The sequence below is a fragment of the Oncorhynchus masou genome, chromosome 31 (genome assembly GCF_036934945.1).
Source record: "Oncorhynchus masou masou isolate Uvic2021 chromosome 31, UVic_Omas_1.1, whole genome shotgun sequence".
NCBI lineage: Eukaryota > Metazoa > Chordata > Actinopteri > Salmoniformes > Salmonidae > Oncorhynchus > Oncorhynchus masou.
This window is the reverse complement of record NC_088242.1, coordinates 92806188-92823249: the sequence shown is the minus strand read 5'-3', so window position 1 is coordinate 92823249 and position 17062 is coordinate 92806188. Positions and strand designations below refer to the sequence as shown.

The 17062-nt window shown below is 40.4% G+C and overlaps 1 protein-coding gene across 4 annotated transcripts in view; it reads left to right on the top strand.

The window, feature by feature from the left end:
• The first annotated feature begins 675 nt into the window (after positions 1–675).
• Positions 676–17062, top strand: part of LOC135524755 (guanine nucleotide-binding protein subunit beta-4) — a 49870-nt gene continuing 33483 nt past the window's right edge. For 2 of the 4 annotated variants that reach the window (XM_064952559.1, XM_064952557.1), the window contains exon 1: positions 676–798. The gene's annotated coding sequence lies outside the window, so the exon portion shown is untranslated. Of the gene's footprint in view, positions 799–15449; positions 15681–17062 lie in introns of those variants that run through there. The other 2 variants (XM_064952558.1, XM_064952556.1) reach the window with 1 other exon arrangement.

The following is a 17062-nucleotide window of genomic DNA, read 5'->3' as shown; positions in this document are numbered from 1 at the left end:
ATTAGTAGTAGCAGCAGTAGTAGCAGCAGCAGTAGTAGTAGTAGCAGCAGTAGTAGTAGTAGTAGCAGCAGTAGCATTAGTAGTAGCAGCAGTAGCATTAGTAGTAGCAGCAGTAGCATTAGTAGTAGCAGCAGTAGCAGTAGTAGCAGTAGTAGTAGTAGTAGTAGTAGCAGCAGTAGTAGCAGTAGTAGTAGCAGTAGTAGCAGCAGCAGCAGTAGTAGCAGTAGTAGTAGGTCTAAGGGTACGGTAATGTACAATAGTAGACAAACTGGTTCACATTAATGTCATAAACTTATCATTGTATTTATCGTAAACGTTATAATTCAGTTCATTTATCGTGATATGGGGTTTTGTTCATATCGCTCATCTATAGTAGGACAACTGTCTGTCAAAGACCTTATAATTTATAGTAGCCATATAATGTATTTGCATATTGTGGCCAGGTTAGTTATTGAATCAGGTTTCAGCTCTGACAGTTGCATGACACAAATTGCATAGTATTTTATTGATTGCCATTGTCAAGCTGTCTACCTCTCAGAAATAAAGTTCTGTCCCTTTAAAAAAAATACTCCCCCCCCCCATTCCCCCCCCCCCCCCACACACACACACACACCCACACCCAGCCTGCGACCTCATGCATCAGCTGTCTACATAACTGCTCTTCCTTGCAATATTTAGTCACTGAGTGTAGAGGGAGAACTAAAACCTCACGCCGTCTGTCTGCTTACAGTCCATGCACTTAAGGACATATGTGGAAAACGCCTACTTCCTCTCCCACTTATCTACACTGAAAAAAAGGTAAAAGCTGAATGCATTTTACTGTCAATCTTGCTTTTTGTTGTGTGGATTTATGGCTTGAGAAATGTGTGTAGTTGGTAAGCCAGACAGATCAGTTGTGAGTGTTGCTTCAAGCAAGGTGTGGTGTGGTGGGATATGTGTATGTATTTATTTGTGTGTGTGTGTGTGTGTGTGTGTGTGTGTGTGTGTGTGTGTGTGTGTGTGTGTGTGTGTGTGTGTGTGTGTGTGTGTGTGTGTGTGTGTGTGTGTGTGTGTGTGTGTGTGGTATCAAAGTCTGAGGTAATTCCTCGGTCTTATCGTGTGTCTTGAGCCTGGTGTGCACCAAAATGTCAAATCAAATTAATTGCGGGCTTATGCCTACTAATAAATTAGTAATCGGGTATCACAGGGTTTTGACTGTGAAGAGATGGGCAGTACTTTCTGTACTATTATTTGATGAATAGAGAGGGAGGTCAAGTGGAAATATTACAATATATATATCTTGACAGTCAATAGAATCCAGAACAGTTACTGTCAATTCTGAAAAATGACCTTTTCCTAATTTCTCAAAAAGAGTTTGAACATTTCAGAGAGAATTGAACATTTCAGTGAGAATGGAACATTTCAGAGAAAGTTGAACATTTCCGTGAGAGCTGAACATTTACACAAGAGCTGAACATTTCAGTGACTCAGGGCATTTCAGTGACTCAGGATATTTCATAGGAAAAGTGCCGCAGGTCAGCTCATGTCCTGTTTTTTTTGTATTTTATTGCATCCCTGATTTGAGCAAGTCTAACTGGGAACCCCCTTGTGCTACACGCCTTTTCTCACTTCTTCTCACAGTCTCTTCAGCTTCCTCCTTAAAAACAAAGCCAAATACTCATGCAGTTTAAGAGGATACTTCTCCTCAAATATGGTCTGTTGACTACTGTATATGGAAACACTGCTCTCTGCTCATCCACAAACATTGGAACCATTTCAAGTAGGGCACCAAAGCAATTTTCCAGAGTATGTGCCTGTGTTTATCCTGTGGTATATTAGACTACATCTGGTGGTTTCTTGGCCCATTGTAGAGCACATATGGTGATTGCTTGACCCGTTCCATCTGTATACTGAGTTGCTCTATCACTATCTTTGTCACGCTTCTTGAGTGTGTGACTTCGACACTGCACAAGAGGCATTATCACAGAAATGACGAGGACACTTCAGCAACTGCCACTGTGTCTCTTATGTGCCAACAATAGCAGAGATAAGACCAGAACCTTCCATGGGAACATAGTAATTACACTCTATATGTAATGTAATATCTATAACATTTTCAAGATATTGAAATTGATGATTTGTTTTGGAAAACAGCAGTGTGTCTCTCTGAAATGGGTTAGAGGGTTTTTCAGGTTTGGGATGGGGAGCAAGGTTGATCTATCTTATTGTCTTTGCAGTTACATAGACTGAGTTTCAGTGAGTATACACAGTATACACACACAATGTCATTTTATGCATTCCCATGGAGAAATACAGCTAACAGAGCAGGTTCATATGAAAAAAAGACCAGATCAGCAATGAGCACATACAAACCCAGACCAGCCATCTCAAAACCGTGGGTGTCAAATTATATAAATTATAAAGCATTTATTTTATAGTTCACCAGATGGTGAGATGGTTGCTGAATAGTTGTTCCAAATGGCTTATTATAAATGGGGTCAGGCCATGCCAGGGCGGTGAAAGAATGTGGAACACTGGGCGTATCAACATCTATTTTCCTCCACAGATGAAGAGTTGCAGAGAGGGAGGTACTGGCCATATTTTAAGTCACTTTAGCGCTCTTCAAGAGGGCCTTTTTTTTTCATAAAAAAAAGAAGATCCATTATGCTACAGAAGCTCTGGCTCTCCCTGGTATTTCACCTACCTACTTGACGTCATTTGCCATTTATGAGGGTTGCCTGGGCAACATCCATCCTCCCCGGGAGATATGTCTGGTGGACAAGACAGGGTTTACTCTTTGTACATGTTTTAATTGCCTTCGATACAGTGGCAATAATACACGTAGGCCATTGAAGTACATCAGGGCATGAAGAAGAAAACATGGGAATGCATATAAAAATAGCATATTAAAATCTGTTTTGGCATGATATCTCATTAGTGCTTCTCATCTCATCCTAACATGATATCTCATTAGTGCTTCTCATCTCATCCTACCATGGGCATCTAGCAGAGGAGGCTGGTGGGATAGGAGGACATGCTCATTGTAATGTCTGGAATGGAATAAATGGAACGGAGTCATAACGTGGTTTCCATATGTTTGATGTGTTTATATCGTTCTATTTATTCCATTCCAGTCATTACAATGAGCCCGTATAGCTCTTCCCACCAGCCGTCCTCTGGCACCCAGCTACATATTGTGTTAATAGCTGTTTTGGAGCAGTCCTCCAAGGGTATTGTGTGCCTTAAAGTGGTAGTAATGTAGTTCAACATGAGATGATGTGATCTGGTATTATTGCGTGTTGCAGGCGATTAAGGCCAGACACCGCACCCTAATAGGGTAATTTCTCCCCTTATTAATCATATCACAATCAACTTACAAGTATTCAGAGCCCTTCACTTTTTACACATTTTGTTACTTTACTGCCTTATTCTAAAATGGATTAAATTATTATTTTTCCTCAGCAATTTACATACAATACCCCATAATGACAAAGTGAAAACAGGTTTACATTTTTTTTGCAAATATATTAAATATAGAAACAGAAATACATTATTTACATAAGTATTCAGACCCTTTGCTATGAGACTCGAAATTGAGCTCAGATGCATCCTGTTTCCATTGATCTTCTTTGTTTCTACAACTTGATTAGAGTTCACCTGTGGTAAATTCAATTGATTGGACATGATTTGGAAAGGCACACCTGTCTATATATGGTCCCACAGTTGACAGTGCATGTCAGAGCAAAAACCAAGCCATGAGGTTGAAGGAATTGTCCTAGAACCCGATGATCACTCTGACAGAGCTCCAGAGTTCCTCTGTGGAGATGGGAGAACCTTACAGAAGGACAACCATCTCTGCAGCACTCCACCAATTAGGCCTTTATGGTAGAGTGGTCAGACGAAAGCCACTCCTCAGTAAAAGGCACATGACAAAAGGCATCTAAAGGACTCTCAGACCATGATAAACAAGATTCTCTGGTCTGTTGAAACCAACTCTTTGGCCTGAATGACAAGCCTCACGTCTGTAGGAAACCTGGCACCATCCCTATGGTGAAGCATGATGGTGGCAGCGTCATGATGTGGGGATGTTTTTCGGTGGCAGGGACCAGTCAGGATCGAGGGGTTAGATGAACGGTGCAAAGTACAGAGAGATCCTTGATGAAAACCTGGGGCGAAGGTTCACCTTCTAACAGGACAACGACCCTAAGCACAGATCCAAGACAAGGCAGGAGTGGCTTCGGGACAAGTCTCTGAATGTCCTTGAGTGGCCCATCCAGAGCCCGACTTGAACCCGATCGAACATCTCTGGAGAGATCTGAAAATAGCTGTGCAGCAACACTCCCGAATCCAACCTGACAGAGCTTGAGAAGATCTGCAGAGAAGAATGGGAGAAATTCCCCAAATACAGGTGGGCCAAGCATCATACCCAAGAAGACTCGAGGCCGTAATCACTGCCAAAGGGGATTCAACAAAGTACACTACCGGTCAAAAGTTTTAGAACACTCATTCAAGTGTTTTTCTTTATTTTGACTATTTGCTACATTGTAGAATAATAGTGATTACATCAAAACTATTAAATAACACATATGGAATCATGTAGTAACCAAAAAACGTATCTGAAGCAGCACTCCATCACTCTCCTTCTTGGTAAAATTGCCCTTACACAGCTTGGAGGTGTGTTGGGTCATTGTCCTGTTGAAAAACAAATAACAGTCCCACTAAGCCCAAGCCAGATGGGATGGCGTATCAATGCAAAATTCTGAGGTAGCCATGCTGGTTAAGTGTGCCTCAGGGCCTCCCGGGTGGCACAGTGGTATAAGGCAAGAGATTCTGGGTTCGAGCCCAGGCTCTATCGCAGCCGGCCGCGATCGGGAGGTTCATGGGGCGACGCACAATTGGCCCAGCGTCGTCCAGGTTAGGGAGGGTTTGGCTGGCAGGGATATCCTTGTCTCATAGCGCACTAGCGACTCCTGTGGCGGGCCGGGCGCAGTGCACGCTGACCAGGTCGTCAGGTGTACGGTGTTTCCTCAGACACATTGGTGTGGCTGGCTTCCGGGTTGGATGTGCATTGTGTTAAGAAGCAGTGCGGCTTGGTTGTGTTTCGGAGGATGCATGGCTCTCAATCTTTGCCTCTCCCGAGTCCGTACGGAAGTTGCAGCGATGTGCCTTGAATTCAAAATAAATCACAGACAGTGTCACTAGCAAAGCACCCCCACACCATAACACCTCCTCCTCCATGGGTGACAGTGGAAAATAAACATGTGAAGATCATCAGTTCACCCACACCTCAACTCACAAAGACACGGAGGTTGGAACCAAAAATATCCAATTTGGACTCTAGACCAAAGGACAAATTTCCACTGGGCTAATGTCCATTGCTCATGTTTCATTGCTTGTGTTTCTTGAAGCAATTCAACCATGAAGGCCTGATTCACAGTCTCCTCTGAACAGTTGATTTTGAGATGTGTCTGTTACTTGAACTTTATGAAGCATTTGTTTGGGCTGCAATCTGTGGCTGGTAACTTCCTTTCCTGTGGCGGTCCTCATGAGAGCCAGTTTCATCATAGTGCTTGGAGGTTTTTGCGACTACACTTGAAGAAACTTTCAAAGTTCTTGAAATTTTCCGTATTGACTGACCTTCATGTCTTAAAGTAATGATGAACTGTTGTTTCTCTTTGCTTATTTGAGCTGTTCTTTCCATAATATGGACTTGGTCTCTTACCAAATATGGCTATCTTCAGTATACCACCCCTACCTTGTCATAACAGAACTGATTGGCTCAAACGCATTAAGAAGGAAAGAAATTCCACAAATTAACTTTTCACAAGGCACACATTTTACTTGAAACCAATTCCGGGTGATTACCTCATAAAGCTGGTTGAGAGAATGTCAATAATGTGCAAAGCTGTCATAAAAGCAAAAAGTGGCTATTTGAAGAATGTCAAATATAAAATATATTTAGATTTGTTGAATACTTTTTTGGTTACTACATGATTCCATATGTATTATTTCATAGTTTTGATGTCTTCAGTATTATTCTACAATGTAGAAAATAGTCAAAATAAAGAAAAACCCTTGAAATAGTATGTGTTCAAAAACTTTTGACCGGTAGTGTACTGAGTAAAGGGTCTGAATACTTATGTAAATGGGATATTTCAGTGTTTTTATTTGTAATACATTTGTAAAAAAAATATATAAAAACCTGTTTTTGCTTTGTTATTATGGGGTATTGTGTGTAGATTGATGAGGGGGGAAAGCAATTAAATCTATTTTATAATCACGCTGGAACGTAACAAAAAGTTGAAAAAGTGAAAGGGGTCTGAATACTTTCCGAATGCACGGTATGCCAGTTGAACGTAGGCACAAATAGGAAATCTGTCTGTATTTTTTTTTTAAATGAAATATTTTATTAAAATATGCAACTGAGGCGATATCTCATTAAATATTCACAAATTTGCATACAATGCAAAAAAAAATTGGGACACTGGATGAAGTAAATATTTTGGTTTAATGTTGTTAAGACACTCTAACTTGTCCAGAGCAGATTGTGGACAAATTATTTTTTCAATCTTTCTATCTGTAAAATATTAGACATGTACTTCAAATGCAAATCGAAATTATTGACCTAAGTCCACTTTAAAATGGATAAAATTAAAATGTTGATGACAGTTGTATGATGAACTAAAGAAAATATACATTTCCATCAAATTTTTGAAATGTTTCTGTTAACCTTTTGAAAATACTAATATTAATGGGCCAAAACACAAACAAACCTCAATGTATAGCTTGATGCAAAAATGTAATTTCAGCCTGTGAAGCCTGGCCTTAATTTGCAATAGCGTGTGTGTGTTATTATTGTATATTGTATTTATTTTATTAAAGTAGGCCTTGTCTACTTCTTTTACCTGCACTATAGTTTTTACCATATGTCAATGACTCTAGCAATCAAGAGGAACTTTTTTTAAATTAAGGATATCAATGCATCACCTTTATCAGATACAGTATTTCAGCAAGCCAAATTCCCCAGTGTTTATGAAGTGTTACTGTATCTGTCAATCATGGCTGGAAAACAATAGAGGTATACTGTACAGGCAGGGTACCTGGTTCAGAGCTCTGAGACTATTTAGAGCTTCTGCTGCTTCTTTTTGTCAGGACACCAAGTTATTGATGTTCTATTTTTACAGTGTCAATTCGCTCCCTCCCTCTCCTTTTGGTTGCCAAGCAATCGACCAAGGGACCTGATTGGAGAATGATGTGCTGCTTGCTGGACATCTTGACTCTGATTTCAGTTGGCTAATAAACTCCTTTTAATAGGGGGTGGATGATACCCGTGAGATGGTTGGGGGGTTTGATGTGATCTAAGATGTTAAATGCCATTGCTATTTCACCCTTTCACATCTGTTGGGTGAAGCAACGACCAAGCATGAGAGAAATAAATTCACTGGGAGGCATTTCAGTTTATTGACTTGATACAGATGTCAGATCTCTTTTACTCATTATTACCGTAGCAAAAATAATCCTGCAGCAACAGGATTTTAATGTTTTAGTCCATAATGTTGCTTGATAGGGGGTTAGGCGTTTACAGAGCATTCGGAAAGTATTCAGACCCCTTCCACTCTTTCAACATTTTGTTTCGTTACAGCCTTATTCTAAAATTGATTAAATTGTTTTTCTCCCCCCTCATCAATCTATACACAATAACCACATAATGACAAAGCAAAAGCAGGTTTTTAGAAATTTTTGCAAATTTATCACAAATAAAAACACTGAAATATCACATTTCCATAAGTATTTAGACCCTTTATTCAGTACTTTGTTGAAGCACCTTTGGCAGCGATTACAGCCTTGAGTCTTCTTGGGTATGACGCTACAAGCCTGGCACACCTGAATTTGGAGAATTTTTCCTATTCTTCTCTGCAGATCCTCTCAAGCTCTGTCAGGTTGGATGGGGAGCATCGCTGCACAGCTACTGTCAGGTCTCTCCAGAGATGTTCGATCGGGTTCAGGTCTGAGCGCTCTGGAGCAGGTTTTCATCAAGGATCTCTCTGTACTTTGCTCTGTTAATCTTTCCCTTGATCCTGACAAGTCTCTCAGTCCCTGCCGCTGAAAAACATCCCCACAGCATGATGCTGCCACTACCATGCTTCACCGTAGGGATGGTGTCATGTTTCTTCCAGACGTGACGCTTGGCATTCAGGCCAAAGAGTTCAATCTTGGTTTCATCAGACCAGAGAATCTTGTTTCTCATGGTCTGAGAGTCCTTTGGCAAACTCCAAGTGGGCTGTCATGTGCCTTTTACTGAGGAGTGAATTCCATCTGGCCACTATCATAATGGCCTGATTGGTGGAGTAATGCAGAGATGGTTGTCCTGGAAGGTTCTCCCATCTCAACAAAGGAACTCTGGAGCTCTGTCAGAATGACCATCAGGTTCTTGGTCAGCTCCCTGACCAAGGCCCGGCCCTTCTCACCCGATTGCTCAGTTTGTCCCGATGGCCAACTCTAGGTGGTTCCAAACTTCTTAAATTTAAGAATAATGGAGGACACTGTGTTCTTGGGAACCTTCAATGTTGCTGACTTTTTTTGGTACCCTTACCTAGATATGTGCCTCGACACAATCCTGTCTTGGAGCTTTACGGACATTTCCTTAGACCTCATGGCTTGGTTTTTGCTCTGACACGCACTGTCAACTGTGGGACCTTATATAGACAGACAGGTGTGTGCCTTTCCAAATCATGTCCAATCAATTGAATTTACCACAGGTGGACTCCAATCAAGTTGTAGAAACATCTCAAGGATGATCAATGGAAACAGGATGCATCTGAGCTCAATTTCGAGTCTCATAGCAAAGGGTCTGAATACTTATGTAAATTAGGTGTTTCTGTTTTTAATTTTTAATACATTTTCCCCAAAAAATCTAAAAACCTGTATTCGCTTTGTCATTATGGGTACTGGATGTAGATTGATGAGGACATACTTTAAAAAAAAATTCTAATTTAGTATAAGGCAGTAACCTAACAAAATGTGGAAAAAGTCAAGATCTTTCCAAATGCACTGTAGCTGAACAAAAGTAGGGCACACAAAAAGTGTTAGTGTGGGTTTTCAGTGAATTTAAATCGCAAAGCTCATCTGCATTTCCTGCTGCGCAGGAATATTCTCAGTGACAAAAGAGTGATCAAATTATGATCCTACACCTGTAATTTACTGACTTGAATGTTGGTATCAAATCAAATGTATAATGCAGTGGCCTGCCATTATTAGAGGGGTACATCTGGTTTGAGTTTTCATAGATTCATATGAATTTGGTATTAGATTAATGCATTATTGACTACAGAGTTATTACCATTATTGTGTTGTCGTCAGTGTAATATTTTGCACTTTATGAGATAGATCTTTGGAGGTTTGTCTCGACAACGCTTAGATATGGCAAAATTAGGGCAGGCCAGAATATTGGACAAGGTTGCATTTAGCCATACACCCAGATAAAAGGGTCCAAACGAAACAGTGACATGACATAATTTGCCCTGTGTTGTGTTACTGGGGACGTGACCAACCTCCTCTCTTTTTCCAAGAAACTACAGAGATACCAGCTAATATAGGAATAATTGACATTGTTATGAAACTGTGAGAATACTACAACATTTGCCGGGAATAGACTTTGTCCAGTCTTGTTGCGGTAATGTTTATTTAAATGGCCTTCACAGCATATCAAACCAGAAACAATTGTTGGTTTAGCACTGGTCCAAAAACAGTCTGAAAGGTGAAACGTCAAAGCAACATACCATTACCCTGCATCATAGGCCTACATCCTTGAATCAACAACACAGGGATCTTTATTAGCTGCCATTGTAATCCTAATCCCCATAATGCATTTAGGGAAAAGGGATTTTCTGGGGTAATCTACTGCTGTGTGAATTCAATTCTTAATCTGACCCCGTGCCATTCCAAGAGGAAGACTAGGGCTGTGCAATTTTTTTTATCTCCCCTTAATTGATTATAGCGCTCGCAGAGATTAGGAAAAGCCTGTCCCACTTGCTCTCTTTCATTGGCCCCATAAAAAATTCAGCGCCGTTCTAATGGAGAGAAATCCTGTTCTACTATTTACCCCCTATACACTGGAATGAGACCAGACACACCTTTCCCTGGTACTGCCATTCATAATACGTATACATGATGAATCACATTGTAGCTAATTTGAGATGTAGCCTGGACCGGGACTCAAACCCAAGTTCAGCGACTGTCAAACCAACACTTTAACTATTATACCAAGAGTTACGAACCCCTTGATGAGGTCGCTAGGTGATGTGTTAAAGGGATAGTTCACCCAAATTCCAAAATTACATTTTGGTTTCCTTTCCCTGTAAGCAGTCTACGGACAAGGTATGACAGCAATCTATGCTTTGGTTATAGTTTCCCTGGCACTGTTTCCAAATGCATTTGTGGCACAATTCCCATTCAAGTCATGGGACCCGATATAAGAATTTTTCGCGAGTCACAATCAATTTGAGTTACTTTCGGATGATTTGGACATAATAACTCAAAAAATTAAAATATCAGTCCCATGATTTGAATGGGATTTGTGCCACAAATGCAAAAACAAACAAACATAGGTGTTTGGTTAAGGTCGCTATAATATCATACTCTCTTAGAATTAGTGGTGACTCTAGGAACCCTGGAGTTCCTCAAGGAACCATTGCTAGTCAATGGTTCATATTTGCACCTTCGGTTAGTTGAGAGGTTCTTGGAGGAACCTTTAACGTTTCAAAGGGTTCATGGAGGAACCCTGGACTGGAGGTGTGGCTTAGTAGGGGCGTGGCATTGAGTTAGATCTTTTTAAGCCACCCGTGGGCATAAATGTCATTCCTGTTCATGTGTTATGTTTGATTGTCATCACAATGTTCATGTTCCAAACATAAAGAAGTGACTTTGTTGAGCTTCACAATCAATTTTGGATACTTTTGAAAAATGCTAATATTGTTCCCATGATTTGAATGGGAATTGCGCCACAAATGCTGAAACATTAGAATGTGGAAACCTATGCGGAGTCAGATGAAACGTCAACATCCTGTTTAAGGGGATACAGTATTTTCAACCTAACGTCAATTTCCCCTTAAAAACAGATGTTGGAACTCCTTTCTACGCCTGCTACGTTTGCTTACTGCCAGAGAAACTAAACCGAAGCATGGATTGCTGTCATAATTTGTCCATAAACTGTTTACAGGATAAGGAAACCCATTTACAATTTAGAAATTTGGGTGAATTATATTTACCATTTGATTACAATATAACATAACAGATTAACAGCGATGACGTTTAGGACCAAGTGTGGCCTAAAATATCTATATGAAAGCCACGCCTCTACTAAGCCACACCTCCAGTCCAGGAAGTTCCTCCAGGAACCCTTTTCTACATTTAAACATTAAAGGTTCCTCCAAGAACCCGACAACTAACCAAAGGTGCAAATATTGTCAGGACCCGGTTTCGAACCTGGGTCTCCGGAGTGAGAAACAGTCACTTAACCAACTGAGCCACGAATAGTCAGCAGAACCCAGAAGATGAGGCAGACACAGCAGTACTTAAGACGGTGTATTTAATAAAGAAAAAATCCTTAAATACAAAAAATGGCAAATCCAAAAGGTGGTAGGAAAAGCACAAAAAGGCCTCAAAAGAAACTCACAAAAAATAAACAAAAACAGAATACCACAAGAGCGTCACCCGGAATCGACAAGAGTACACAGAACACTAGGGCAGGGTGCTAACATACAAACACAGAGCACAGAACTGAGGGAAACTAAGGGTTTAAATACAATTAGAGGAAACGAGGCACAGGTGCAAATAATTAATGGGGATCAAGGGAAAAACATAAGGACAAAAAGCACAATGGGGGCATCTACTGACCAAAACCCGGAACAACCCTGGCCAAATCCTGACAAATATGAACCATTAACTGGCAATGTTTACTTGAGGAACTCCAGGGGTTCCTTGAAGATCTCCACGGTTCCTTGTTCTAATAGTGTATGTTTTGCATATCAATTGCAAAATTGTGTAGGCCTAATCACGCTGTATTCCTAAATTCTTCCAAAAAATTGATAATAATACATATTAAATGGGCAATCTGCAGTTGCTACATCCATTTTTGGACATATAAATTATTTATATGTTGGCTGCCCATTGATTCTTGAAGAATATAACTTAGAAAGCCTCATAACTCAATCATAACTCAATCACGCCTCCAACTCAATCATCAAGTTTGTAGACGACACAACAGTAGTAGGCCTGATTACCAACAATAACGAGACAGCCTACAGGGAAGAGGTGAGGGCCCTGGGAGAGTGGTGCCAGGAAAATAATCTCTCACTCAACGTCAGAAAAACAAAGGGGCTGATCGTAGACTTCAGGAAACAGCAGAGGGAGCACGCCCCTATCCACATTGACGTGATGGCAGAGGAGAAGATGGAAAGCTTCAAGTTATTCAGCGTACCCATCACTGTCGATCCGAAAAGGTCCACCCTCATAGACAGTGTGGTGAAGAAGGCAACAGCCCCTCTTCAACCTCAGGAGGCTGAAGAAATTTGGCTTGGCCCCTAAAACCCTCACAAACCTTTACAGATGCACAATTGAGAGCATCCTGTCGGGCTGTATCACTGCCTGGTACAGCAACTGCACCGCCCACAACCGCAGGGCTCTCCAGAGGATGGTGCAGACTGCCGAATGCATCACCAGGGGCAAACTCCCTGCTCTCCAGGACACCTACAGCACCCGATGTCACAGGAAGGTCAAAAAGATCAACAAGGACATCAACCACCTGAGCCACGGCCAGCTATCATCCAGAAGGTGAGGTCAGTACAGGTGCATTAAAGCTGTGACCGAGAGACTGAAAAACAGCTTCTATCTCAAGGCCATTAGAATGTTAAATAGCCATCACTAGCCGGCTTCCACACGGTTGCGCAACCCTGCACCTTAGAGGCTGCAGCCCTATATACAGTTGAAGTCGGAAGTTTACATACACCTTAGCCAAATACATTTAAACTCAGTTTTTCACAATTCCTGACATTTAATCTGAGTAAAAATTCCCTGTCTTAGGTCAGTTAGGATCACCACTTTATTTTAAGAATGTGAAATGTCAATGAATTTTGGCCCATTCCTCCTGACAGAGCTGGTGTAACTGAGTCAGGTTTGTAGGCCTCCTTGCTCGCACACACTTTTTCAGTTCTGCCCACAAATGTTTCATAGGATTGAGGTCAGGGCTTTGTGAAGGCCACTCCAATACCTTGACTTTGTTGTTCTTAAGCCATTTTGTTACAACTTTGGAAGTATGCTTGGGGTCATTGTTTTCCTACCTCATGATGCCATCTATTTTGTGAAGTGCACCAGTCCCTCCTGCAGCAAAGCACCCCACAACATGATGCTGCCACCCCCGTTTTTCACTGTTGGGATGGTGTTCTTTGGCTTGCAAGCCTCCCCCTTCTTCCTCCAAACATAATGATGGTCATTATGGCCAAACAGTTATATTTTTGTTTCATCAGATCAGAGGACATTTCTCCAAAAAGTACGATCTTTGACCCCATGTGCAGTTGCAAACCGTAGTCTGTTTTTTTTATGGCGGTTTGGGAACAGTGGCTTCTTCCTTGCTGAGCGTCTTTTCAGGTTATGTCGATATAGGACTCGTTTTTACTGTGGATATAGATACTTTTGCACCTGTTTCCTCTAGCATCTTCACATGGTCCTTTGCTGTTGTCCTGGGACTGATTTGCACTTTTCGCACCAAAGGACGTTCATCTCTAGGAGACAGAACGTGTCTCCTTCCTGAGCGGTATGACGGCTGCATGGTCCCATGGCGTTTATACTTGCGTACTATTGTTTGTACAGACGAATGTGGTACCTTCAGGCATTTGGAAATTGCTCCCAAGGATGAACCAGACTTGTGGAGGTCTACAATTTTTCTTGGCTGATTTATTTTGATTTTCCCATGATGTCAAGCAAAGAGGCACTGAGTTTGAAGGTTGGCCTTGAAATACATCCACAGGTACACCTCCAATGGACTCAAATGATGTCAATTTGCCTAACAGAAGCTTCTAAAGCATGACATAATTTTCAGGAATATTCCAAGCTGTTTAAAGGCACAGTCAACTTAGTGTATGTGAACTTCTGACCCACTGGAATTGTGATACAGTGAACTATAAGTGAAATAATCTGTCTGTAAACAATTGTTGGAAAAATGACTTGTGTCATGCACAAAGTAGATGTACTAACCGACTTGCCAAAACTATCGTCGGTTAACAAGACATTTGTGGAGGTGTTGGAAAACGACTTTTAATAACTCTAACCCTAAGTGTATGTAAACTTCCAACTTCGACTGTACATAGACTTGGAATCACTGGGCACTTTAATAATGGAACACTAGTCACTTTAAAAATGTTTGCATACTGGTTTACTCATCTCATCTCATATATATATATATATATATATATATATATATATATATATACTGTGTTTTATTCTACTGTATTTTAGGCAATGCCACTCCGATCTAATTTTTTAATTTCATTCTTTTACTTTTAGATTTGTGTGAATTGTTAGATACTACTGTACTGTTGGAGCTAGGAACACAAGCATTTTTCTACACCCGCAATAACATCTGCTAAATGTGTGAACAATAACATTTTATTTTATAAGCTTAATTCAACTGTCATACCCCATCAGAACCAATAATATGAACTTATTTTACTCCAACGTTTGTAAACAAAGTAAATGTAAACAAATACTACATATGTAAACAAACACTGCAAATGTAAACAAACACTTCAAAACATGTTTAAAATTATCATTTTGATATCATGGATGCTCCGTCCTCACATCCATAGCTCTGTTATTAATTTGAGAGTGGTTAGATTTCTCCAACCTCATACCACAGCCTTTTCCCTTAACAGGCGGAGACCAGCTTTGATATTGTTTCAACTGCTGATTGACGTTTTGAGTAAACACGGAATTACTTTGGAATTTCGTCATCGTAAAGCACTCTGTCGGTCCTCTTACTGCACACTTCCCTTCCCAATCCACTGTGTGGCTCAAGAGACACAGCTGTAACCGATACAACATGATGAAGGAATAATAAATGCAGTCGGCGGTTAAAGCTCCTTCAACATTTGAAAATAATATCAAATGTGTCCAGACCTCTGCAATAGCTTTTCACGCACATCATTGTACCTATTTGTTTTATGAACTCCGTTCTTTCGTTTTATTGAGGGAGCTGAAAGACAATACCATTTTCCTGTGGGTAAAACAAAGCTATTGCGACACGATTGATTTGCTCATTATTGTACAAGAAAAACGGACACTTAAGTAAGTAGAGCAAACTCACTGAAATAAATGTAAAAACGTGTCTTATGAATACGTTTGAACATGTTTTAGAAATAGGTCATATTAAAACACACTACATCTCTGTGTGTGCACCCCTCGGCGCACTGTTGCCATGTTCCCAGTTTCCTCATGGGTGTGGTGATTAGATTGGTTGGTGAACATTCTGTCAAATCCTGACCGAGTTGCGCGAGTCCCTGGCCCTTTAAATCAGTTAAATTGTCTTAAAATTAATACCGCTATCTTGACATTTCTTTCACAACCGAGACCATGTTTGCCATTTGAAAACGGACTATCGTGACACTGATTGGAACGACGTGGACAGTCCCAAAAAAATCCAGTTTCAGGTAATAACGTGTGCTAAACGAGCTGAACCTCTTGGCATTTTCTTGCTTTTATTTCCTGCTTTGAGTACACCCTATACAATACGGTTTGATGTCGGCCTTTGTTTTGCATTGAGGTTTCAAAACATTAAGAGATGAATTGATACATTAAAAACCCCATATATTGAATAGTGTTCATCATAATAGCTACTTTATATATCTTTCAAGGCTTGCTGTTTTTCTCACCGAAGCTTTTATTGGTGATGATTCGGTGTTATCGAAACGCGGCCTTGCACGTCTGACGGAAATAAACGACCTACTGTAGGCTATAGATTAATAAGACTATATTCACGATTATAATAACGAAGCCTTATTCAGATATGTAGAGCAAGATACCGGTGGTATTCATTTTTCGTCTTTTTATTTTTTTATTTACATATCAATTATAGATGACATTCTGTTCATTTGAGCGGCAACTTGTAGCAAGCCTGCTAATGTAACGGGGCGCATATATTGCTTAATTTGCTGCACATTTTGTCTTGAAAATACCTGCAACGATCATTGATATGTTTTTGGAGATATAAAATATCTCAATATTTCATTTTGTCAAAGCAACACGTGTTCAAGAGTCTGTCAGAACAGAGAAGAACCTTCAGGTTCAGTGTTGAGGTGCTGTTACAACGTAACAATATTGTAACAAAGTTGGGACTTTCATATATCCCATCTCTCTGATTGTATCCACAATCCGCATTAAAATGATAGCCATTTTCCTATAGTTTCTTACAATACGCCTGTTGTCTAGTCCTGTAACTAGCGCACTGTTTGTTTTTGCTGTAGTTATTATTTATACAGTACATCTGCAGTATGATACAGTTTAAAACAATATCATGACATGTTTAATAAGGCCTCAAACAAGACCAGTTGAGGTAATGCAGTGTTGTAAACAGCATTACCACTATCTGTTATCATAGTATGTAAACTTTGACCTGTAATACTGTAGCTGTTTGTGAACGGGTAGGCAATAGAACAAAAACATGCTGGGTATGTTTTAGTAAGGTTTATCTTGTTACAGTGGCTATGCGATAAGTGGCAAATGATTTATTAGAGAAGATATGAAGATCATGATTGATATGCATCTATTTTATACTGCATGCATTTCATGCATTTCCTAATGTCCGCACTTGTAAATACTGTGTAAATACTCAGCTTGTCCGGGAAATAATTAGCCTATCTGGGCAGTCAATTCGAGTGATATAATTCTCCAGATGTTTGGAATAGTCATTCTAGGAAGTGAACAAGTTGTCACCTGGCTTCCACATCTCCTTTCGTCTTCACACAGGTTTAAGTCATGTCCACCTCTTGGCAACTATGCATCACCCTATTGGAGATTGCTCCTGAGTGGAGCA